This window comes from Gallus gallus, chromosome 3 (assembly GCF_016699485.2).
Source record: "Gallus gallus isolate bGalGal1 chromosome 3, bGalGal1.mat.broiler.GRCg7b, whole genome shotgun sequence".
Taxonomy (NCBI): domain Eukaryota; kingdom Metazoa; phylum Chordata; class Aves; order Galliformes; family Phasianidae; genus Gallus; species Gallus gallus.
In genome coordinates, this window is record NC_052534.1 from 39,533,928 (window position 1) to 39,544,217 (window position 10,290).

The 10,290-nt window shown below is 42.1% G+C and overlaps 1 long non-coding RNA gene across 2 annotated transcripts in view; it reads right to left on the bottom strand.

Moving 5' to 3' along the window:
• Positions 1-7,108: 7,108 nt before the first annotated feature.
• LOC121110368 overlaps positions 7,109-10,290 on the bottom strand; it is a 30,393-nt gene continuing 27,211 nt past the window's right edge. For both annotated transcript variants that reach the window (XR_006938909.1, XR_005858671.2), the window contains 2 exons: positions 9,959-10,036; positions 7,109-9,725 (listed from right to left, as the gene is read on the bottom strand). This is a non-coding gene — a long non-coding RNA (uncharacterized LOC121110368). The remainder of the gene's footprint in view (positions 9,726-9,958; positions 10,037-10,290) is intronic.

Consider the following 10,290-nt stretch of genomic DNA (forward strand, 5'->3'; position numbering starts at 1 on the left):
CTCCACCAATCTGAGTGGCTGTGCTCACATGGTGAAGAAATGCAGGGCTTGTCAGAATTAAGGATCTGGCCTCAAACCAAATGAAAGGTAAGGGGCAATATGGAGCTCCCATGCTTCTCTAACTGCACAGGCAAGATGTTAAGGGTGAACTGTGGAAAGAGAAATAGGAACAGTCTGGGAAGAGCTCTTCAACCTGGAAGAGTAAAATGGGGGAGATATGCAAAAACAGAGGAGGGGGATGCAGAGTAGAGGGAGGACAGGAAGCAAACAGTGCATGACCATGGAAATGGTGAGTGAAAAGAGGACTGGAAGCATTTGAAAGGGAAAGCTGGAGAAATGCTCTGCGGTTGTTCCCTCTGAGGGTTACAGTCTATGATGTGGGTTTTTATAAGCCTCTGCTAGGATAGCCCTTTTTCTCCTCTTGTTTATTCCTCCTTTTAAGATCTATGCAATGTTTGCATTCCCCCCACCTCCCCTTATATCCTCCCCTTTGCCATGACTGTTCAAATCTAATTACCAGAGGCTCACTATATTCATTAGCTTCATTCCCTCAAAACCCTGGGCTGCATGTCATCTGGATCTGATTAAGTATGGTGCATTTCATTTTCCCAGCTATTCCCCTACCTGCTTTTAATCAGCATGAGATTTTTCATTTAAATGTCATTAGACTTTTGAATAAATACCTAAAGAACATTGCAAATAAATATAAAAGCTCTGTGCAAGTCAGGCACGAGGAAAACTATGCCTGAGACCACCCATTGCAGCGTCCTTCTCTGAGGAGGGTATACCAGATATGCCCAAAGATGCTAACACAGGACTTCTAATAGTCCCTTGTACAGTCCTCTGAGGTTGTATGTGAGATACACGTGAAGCCTAACACTCAGCAGCATGTTTGTGCCTTTTGTTTCTATGCAAGTCAAGTACCACTTCCACCATAGATTTTCTACAAGCCTTGCAAGGTGGCTAACCAGCCGTACTCACCTGACTGCATCTGCCAGATCGTGGCCTTCAGCACCATTCCACACGAATGAGGATTTGTTATGCATGCAGAGGGGATCCAATTAACAGAAATAATAGAGCCATAGTATTTGTAGTGAAGTTAAGTGTTGTTACATGCCTAATTCTCCTTCCATTACTTGTTTGGCTCTGCTCGCCTCAGTAAGGTTAAGTATTAGCCCTGTCCTCTATAGAGTGAAGTCTCCATGGCAGGAGTCTAATGGACCAGAAATAGAAATAAAATGCAAATTTTATGGGGCGTTCAAAAGAGAAGGATTCAACATCTCTAAGAGGGACCCCATCAGACTGAGATTTTACAAAGTCTTTATAGCTGTATTTCCAGATCTCTTAAGAATGTATTTCCAGATTCTTTAAGAAGCAGTTCATTGTTTCAGTATTGTTTTTATTCTTGTAGTACCGTCTTCTTCATCCGTTTCTTCTAATCATTTGGTTTCCACCGTATCTGTGAAGCCTGGTCTTATTTTTAGTAACTCTTTGTAATGTCTTTTTGCTCTACCTGTCTCTGTCTTTTTGTTTGCGGAGTGCCTGATAGCTTCAGTTGCTCCACTGAACAATTTCAGTACACAGTTCCTTCACCATTAGACCCCAGTATGAAGCTAGTGCTTTTAGCTTAATTTGAACTTCTGCTGTGCTTGACCTCAAAGTTGACTTTCCCTCCCTCTCTTCACCAAGTAGAGTACTTAGCCTTTCCTTCCTAAAGTCCACAGGGAGGAACTCCCCCATCCTCTGGTTGGGCTACTTCACTTTGTACTGTAGTCGTCAACTGAGCTGAGTGAGCATTTAAGCAAGCTTGCCTGGTTATTGTGTTGACACACACAACAGCATTCTTGGCAATTCCCTGGAAATACGCTGAGTACCAGACACAGCTCATAACTCTCTCCCATGTGGCACTGAGTCTAAGCCTATACTTAAAAGTAGATCTAAGTTTAGAACTCATTTAGGGTTCTGTGTAAATATGCTGAAAAAGAATCTAATTAATGGCAGCAAAAATAAATAGCTAAGGAGTGTATTTGAAGCAACACTTAGAGAGTTTTTTCAAAACAACAACAATAAATACCACAAAACGCTTGCTGGGTTAAGAAATACACTATTTGGGTTTTGTATCCAGTGGCATTGCTTTTAGCAGCAGTTTATTTCTGGGATCTATTTTTGAGTAACAGTTTGGCTTAGGCAGTCAAAACTTTTAGCAAGTGATCTCGGGTAGTTTGGATAGGCCAGATTCAAAAACACTGTAGTGAATACTACAAACTCCCCTATTGTCCTCATGCTCTTAGTTCTTTTGATCCAGCATAGCTCCTGTTTTTCTGATTTATTATCTATCCCTTCCATGTCATAAGGTGATCTTTATAGTGGTTTATCTTAGGTTTTAGGAACATCACAACCAGCAGATGTCAAGGTAATTAAAGTCCCCATGAGCACAGTATACTGAGCTCGTGAGCTCCTGTATAAATGGTTCAGGAATGCATCCTTCTTCCTCCTTTTGAGATCAGTAACATATGCCTTCAGCAGCTTCTCTTCAGCAGCAATCCTTTCAATTTGCATGTAATGACTCCTTACTCAAAGCATCTGTTTTGCTGGCCTCCTCATAGTCAAACTCATTCTCTGTTGGCAGCTGTATTTCCCAGGTAGGAAGCTTTGTTGAGAAATGCATTGCCATTATCCACTGACTTTTACAGATGGACAGATTCCTCAGGATGAGGTTGAGGGAAATTAACCCTATGACAAGGTTATATTTATTCCTGGCTGGCAAATAGGTTGTGTATCTCTTGAAATCTCTCTCTCTCTCTCTCTCTCTCTCTTTTTGTTGTTGTTGTTGTTGGTTGAGGTGTAAGCAGTGCTGGATTCTGCTTAAGAAAATTCAATCCAGGATGTGCTTGACATTTTTGCAGACAGTTTGCAAAATCCTTTATGAGACTTGTATGCAAAGAGAGCAGACTACTCAAGTACCTGTGCTTCCTGTTTCTTCGTAAATCTGAAACGAATTTGGTAGGAAGGAAACAATTGTGAGTCTTTAGTCAGTGAAATGCCCTCTAGCATTTCAGCAGTCTTATAACATCATGAAGCCCATGTGTTTTAATGTAGAATTGCTTCAGTTAAATGCTTTCTTTACTCTTCTTAACTGATTTGTGTCCACATTTCCTAGTTTTCTCCTTGTAACCGTTCTGCTATAGTAGAACTTTACCTGGGTTTGGATGCTGACTTTCTGGTAGAAAATTCAGATTCATATCTGAATTGAGACCCAAACTTGGATAGCCTGTGTACATCATCAGTGCTTAACATCAAAGCAGAAGGATAATGATGGTCCTGACCCTGCCACGACCCAACGCAGTGTCAACAGTCACTGGCCATCCAGGTCTGCTTTTAATCTCTGTTACACTGCCTTAAATTGGAACAAGTCCATGAAGTCAGTGAAAACCAGGTCCACATAATTTAGAGAAAAATCTTTGATTTTCCTACAAGTAAATGAGTGATGAGATAATGTAGCCCACTATTTTCAAGGAGTTAAGTGATATGGGAGAAAGTTTTGTCCTTGTTAAACTGACTGTGTCTGGGCTACATCCTCACCTTCTTACTCTGGTAAAGATGGGATTGAGCCTTTCAAGGAAAGAAGAAAGCACAAAATGAAAGTACTCACCTCCATAGAAAATAATGAAATGACAGGGAAGCCAAAAAAAGGTTGTTCTGCCATTCTGTGGATTGGTGTAGCAGAGTAGAAGTGGAGGGGAGAGAGTTACTGGCTGAAATTCAAGTATAGAGGTCTTCACATAAACCCGGTGAGTCAACCTCGGCATTAGATCTAGAGGTGAGGAGTTTGGATCCAGTTTCCTTGAACTGTCACTTTGGGTTGCATGTACTCAGTGAATTTGCAGGCTACTGTGGAAGGAAGGAAGCAAAAAACTTCTCTAGGAAAGATGAAACTGAATCTAAAGTCTCTTCCTGTAATGAGAAGCTATAATTCAAAGAGAGGTTTCTGAGGCACAGATATGTGCATTTTACACATTGCAGTAAAAAGGAAAATGGGAGCACAAGAGAATGCTTTTTCTTGCTTTAGTGGAGCTAATGGCCCTTTTCTCTCCATGGGGCACTGAAGGATGGCCATTAACTTATTATTTGCAATTTGTATGCACCTTGCTGCACCTGCTGTTTTTATACTATCAATATCTTGCAATATCTAGGATGGGAGAGAAAGCAGCACACAGAGAGACAGTCCCTGTGATGAGCAGCGATGAATTGCCTGGCCTTTCTGCCAAGCCATCCCCTGCCAAGCTGCAGGGGTTGTGTGCCACGTTAGGTAGCTCAGCACAGGTTGAGTGCTAGCAATGGCAGCTTTTAGTGTGTGAGGTGAACAGACAGCCCCTTCTAGAAGTGCCCCTGCAGCCCCAGATTGGGCAGTTTACCTCAGTGGTGGTGTTTCTTCTAGAGAAGCTGTAGCAGATGGCATGTAGGGGAAGGAAAACAAGGTGTAGGGGAGAAGGAGACAGCACATCCTGTTGAACATGAAGCCTTCCTCCAAGGAAGGAAAACTATACAAGCAGAAAAAATATATTAGGTTTCAGTGTGTCCAAAAAATACATGGTTTTGGCTTATATAACAAAGGCTTTGTAATGAATGACAAGATGTTATTGTCAAGGTACCCATGTATATATATATATGTGTGGGATGGGAGAGAGGGTGGAATGAAAGTGTGAACGTCTCTTCAGGCACTAGCAGGTTTTCTCTTCTTTTTGCTAGCAGTAAAACTCAACACAAAGGCCACGCTTCTGAGTGATCCAGTTTTAGAAGTCAGCAACAGCTGTGGGATAGCTTAACTGAGGAGTGGGGGGTCGTGCAATGAGAAGAGCTCCCTGTTGTTTTTGTAAGAAAGGAACTCTTCCAAGTTGTGGCAGTCCGGAGCTGACTGGGGAACTCCATCCCTTAATAAACTCAGCCATGGGAGGCTCACAGTTTGCCTATATCTCTTGTTAGTAGGGTTGTTGATGATGGTAATAGCTGGAAAATCAATTACAGCCAATATAGCACCAGGAAACACAGAGGAACAGCTCTGAATGCAGTTGCAAAAGCAGTCCTTGGGTTCAAAGTGCCTCTCATAGCCACAGGGCAGGAAGGATGAGCCCACTGGTGAGACATGGGGGTGGGAGACCTGAGTCTTCCCAGCTGCACCACAAGTTCCCAGTGGGAGCTTGTCTGCCAGCAGGCACAGGTTTCCTTCTTTGTGACCCCAGGCAGATCACACCTGCCTCCCTGGCGGGGCTCCTTCACTGGGGCTGCTGGATACCCACAGATTCTTAGTTAGACAAACACTGCCACTCAGGCCCAGATATTGGCTGACTTTTCCCAGCAGCCAAAATGAAAATCAAAACAAAATTTCCCAGGTAAATCATTTTTATTTGATGGATCAAATATACATATATATATATTTTGCTGGAATAAAATATTTATTTTTAATGCTCTGTCCATAAACGATCAAGAAAACAAAAGGCCTTCTTAAATCAAGGATTGACCTATGGACAGGGTGAGGACTTACCAGCGCAGCTTGTTCATGGACATGTGGAAGAATGATAGAGATGGGAATGCAGTGAAAAATTCCTGGGTATGAGGACTCTCTGCAGAAAGACTTGCCTGAAAGCATTTCTTCATTTTCCAATGGTCTTCTCTTGCAGTGCCTTAAGCATCTCCTCCCGTGAGCAAGAGATGATGGTGTGGCAGCAGACAGGGAGGAGAATATAGCTAAGGCTACAGAATCACTGGCAATCATCACTAAACAAATGTCCTGCAGATTTTGGATAAAGTGACTATATGCAAAAAATAAATTTTTGTATAATCCATGTCAACATTTTCCTCCCTAAAGTAGCTTCATCAATTTTAATGCTAAATGAATAAATAATAACTAGACACTTAAAGTGTTAATGGAGCATTAATTATTGCTGAGGTTTCTGTGGAAGGGCATGTGACATCTACAGAAATACTGAATGATTTTACGACTAGCATAATTACAGAGAATATTAAATGAGGCAAAAAGTGATGGGGCTCTTAGCAGCTGTTAGGAATTGTTCATGTAGGACATGATTTCCGATATTGTATTTACCCAAATTGGCTAGAAAAAGCACATGAGGCAAGTAAAGCACAATGAATCACTCCAGTTTACATCTCTGCTTTGAGAAACTGCTTCCTCATTGCCCACAGGAGAATAATAAGCGTGGCCATTTGGGTCTGGTTTAAACCTGAGACTGTGGCAATATGTGTCAGAAAAACAGAGTGCTGTTTTCTATTCTTGTTTGGAAAGGTGTTGTTTTTTTTTTCTTATCAGGAGTAGCAGCAAACATGATTATATGAGTCAAAGTGAGGAGGAGATCTTAAACTCAACCATTCATACACTGCTGGGAGCTCAGAGCAGCCAGGAAAGGCTCTGGGAGAGCAGATTATAGGTTTTGGGTCACCATGGGTATGGAGACATGGGGTGAGGCTTCCCACGCGTTCCCTCCTTGCCGAAGCAGGGCTGGCAGTCCCGAAGCACAGTGGTTCTGGGCTGGTAGAGCCCATGCCTGTGGTAGGGCTGCAGATTTAGGGCTTTGAATTGTATACAGGTGTGAGACTGAGGGGAAACGGGGGTTCATGCCCAGGGGCCATGGTGAGGTCCTGGGGTGTCTTCCAGAGCATGTCCTTTTGTCCTACAGACCCTCAGCCCCACACTGGGTTTAATTATCCGAGGCGAAGAATTGACCTGGGAGCATGAAAGCAGAATAAAGAGGCTTACAGCTACCTGTGAGAAAATACCCTCACTTGTGAACTTTGAATTCACTTGAAACTGAAACTTGAGCCTGGATTTCAGCATTGGGATTGACTGCCGAGCGTTCCCGGTGAACAGCCTTTGATGAGCTGCTGGGCAGAGCGGGCTGGCTTTTCTGCATGGCTGAGCTCCCAGCTCACACGGCCCCGCTTCAGTGTGTGACTGACGGCCTCAGAAAGCGGCCTCCCTCTGCCCAGAGCGACTTGAGCTAACTTGCCAACACAGTTTAACTTTTGGATTAAACAAGTTCGAGATGTGCCTGAAATGTTCCCGCATGTAGAAATCCCTCTGTGAAAGGGCATGTGAAAGGTGAGCGAGATGTGGGGGAAACTTGTGTTCCATTCATACTTACTTCTCTAATTAGAAATGTGAGTTGGTAGTTGTGTCCCTTCATTCTATTTCCATAGGCTCTTTTGAACCCCTATTGTATCTGAGAGCCTGTTAATTTCCTCAGCAGACTAATTCAACTTGCTCTGCTGACATGCACTTAATTATGTTTCAGTTAACTCATTTTCCTGGATGATGCTCAACTGCTGTCTGTAAATGAAATCACTGTCTAGCTAATCAAAAGTTTCTGAGCGTGATCTCTTCTGTGTGTGCCTGCACAGGCAGTTCTGGCCCTCTGATCGTAACCCTGGCTGGAGCTCTGGAAGATGGATGTGTGCAAGTGAAACGTAAGGACAAAAGTAAATGAACTCTGAACCTTCTGAAACTCCAAAATCTTTCTGCAGTTAAACTAATTAAGTGTCTACTTCTGGAAGCATTTGATTAGAAAAGCTTAGCCTGTAGCAGCTAAATGGGCTCTTAAGGGAGACAGAGACCTTTGCACAAGATACCATCAGTAGGTGTGTTCTTTCTACTCATAGTCATGTCCTTCCTGCAGTGGCCCAGGTAGGTCAAAGCAGGCCCAAATGAATGTATGCATGTCACAGAAATGTTCCCTTTTCCCCTGATTGGATCTGGTCAGATTTTTGGGGATGCTAAGTGTCCTGGAAGACCTCTGACATTGACTAGGTTTGAGGTAGGTTGTTGATGTCACAGCTGCCTCTTCTCCAGAAGTGCAGAGAATGAGTTCTTCGCAAATGAGGCCACAGCAGAACCCATCCCTGCTTAATTAACTGTGGACTCATGTGGAAGGAAAGTTGAGGATTAACATAACTTTGGGAAATGAATGTTAACTGGATGTGTTCATGGAAACACAGAACCGGAGTTTGACTCATAATAACTTGGTTGGTAGATACGGAGCTATATCCACACTAAAACTGCTGTGAGTATTATAAAGTGCCTGCAGTTCCTCCTTGTACTAGGTGACATAGGATGCCTCGGGTGACATTTTGGAGCACTCTATCCAAGCCTACAGAAGTGTGATAATCCCCCAGGGAATGTTCTCCTGTTATTATGAAATGAATTTCATGAATAAAGCTAAGGCAAGCACTGTGAGCCATGCATGCCAGGAACATCTGAGGTGAGGGGCCTGAGAGGCACACAGTCTATATGAAGAACAACAGCTAATAAAAATAAACTTTCTTGCATTCAGAATTCCAAAGTTATTTCACAGTATTCCGTATGTCCCCTTCATTTTCTTGTCTGGGACTCGTATAAAGCAGACGTGGAAATCTTCTGTTTCAGGAAGCCTGGGGCTTTGTTTTTAATGATCCACTTTAATGGAGGAACTTAAGTAGACACCTGATTCCTCCTAAAAGTCACTGGTACCTGGCATTTAGATCTGATTCCTTTATGTTCATTTTTGGTAGCTAACCTATACCTCAGGTTTCAGAAAGAACATAGTTCTGAGGTGGTTTTTTTTCTTTGTTCCTCCTGCTCTCAAACACTTAACTTTCCTAGTCAAGTCTAGCATGAAAAGTCAGTTCCATCTAAAGGAAATCTTAACTGGCTAAGAATCTAAACTGAAGTGGAAATAGTGCGTTTCTCAAGCTTTGAAAATGATTCTTCTCTTAAAGAGATTATTCCTCTTAAAGAGAGGGAAAAGAACTTTGTTAACTAATGAAGAGCTGGATTTCTTCAACATTGAAAAGAGTTTATTTCCCTGTTGAATACGTCTGAGTGAATGGTGGGCTGGGTTGTCAGAGATCTCCAAATCAAGAGCACGCCCTGGCTAATTTGCAGTTAGCTGGTGAAATATCTAGCAAAAGCTTGCTGCACTGGTGATGCATGAAAAACATAATCACAGGCAGAAATAGTGCATGAGAGGTGCACAGAGAAAACAGTTGTTCAATCTGCAGTACTGCATACAATGTTTTACAGGCTGCTCAGATATTTCATAGTACTACTTGGGATCTTATGCCTGGAGAACTTCTTCACAAAGACAATACTGAGGACAGAGGAAACAGATCCCCTTAAAATATGTCAAGATGCTATCCATAAGTACTAGTATCTCAGTAGGTCTAAACAGAGCACCTCTAGGCCTGCTTACCTTGTGAGGAAATAGTCTCCGGTGGGTCAAGTTTTGGCTATTGTAGTCTAATGCTCAGTTTGTGGATTTTTTATTGTCCAGATTTTTTTTTTTTTTTTTTATGGCTACAGTCCTAAATGCACCACTGTATCTTCTAAGGTAATCTTTATGAAAGAAGCTGCATGTACTTTTCTCATATTGGAAGCTCAATTCTGAAACATGCTCCTTGGGTGTTGGTTTCTTTTGCCAAAGATATCTAACTGCCTCTGGTTTCACTTATCCCTCACTGATCCCCAGCAAGCTCTTTGGTCCTGGCAGCGTTCATGCATGGAGCATGATTAGAACTGTAGTTGTTGCTCAACTCATACAACTTGCAGGAAGAAAGAACAGGTTGGAATGAACTGCGGGCATCATGTTGAAAACAGCTGCGAATATCCTACTGAACGCAGTGAGGACCAGATTTTGCTTTCAAGAAGTCAGCATATCATCAGTGTAGCAGTTCCAAATCTAGAATTTTAAAGAAAAGAATAATTGAGTTGAGAGATATAAATAGAAAGAAAATACAAAATAAACTATGCATAAGCCACTTCTTTACAAAGAAATGTTGCAGAATGGCTTTTTCAGTAAATGAATGCATTAGTTCACGCTCTGCAGCATCTGTGCAAGCGAAGTCCTGCTGTACATAAATTGAAAGCCTAACAACTGGTGTGGCTAGGCAAACAAACCAAATGCATGCTTACCTTGTGAATCTGTAATTAATTCACCCTCCTGGGTAAAACTGAGTCCTTCACAAAATTCAGCACCTGTATGTCTCTGTCCTGAAAAAATATTGACAGTGGAATAATTCAGGCATTGTAATTTTTAAATATAATTAATATTTAATGAAATCCAATGTATGAGTTGTAGTTGAGAAATTAGGTAGTAATTGACACTCATTGACTGGCATCAGAAGACGAGGGAGGTAAATGTGACCGTAATCACATGTAAAAGGGATGGGGATTGAGAGAAATCTAGGAAATGACAGGTCTGACATCTGTGCCAAGCAAATTAGATCAGTCTACAACATGGGATA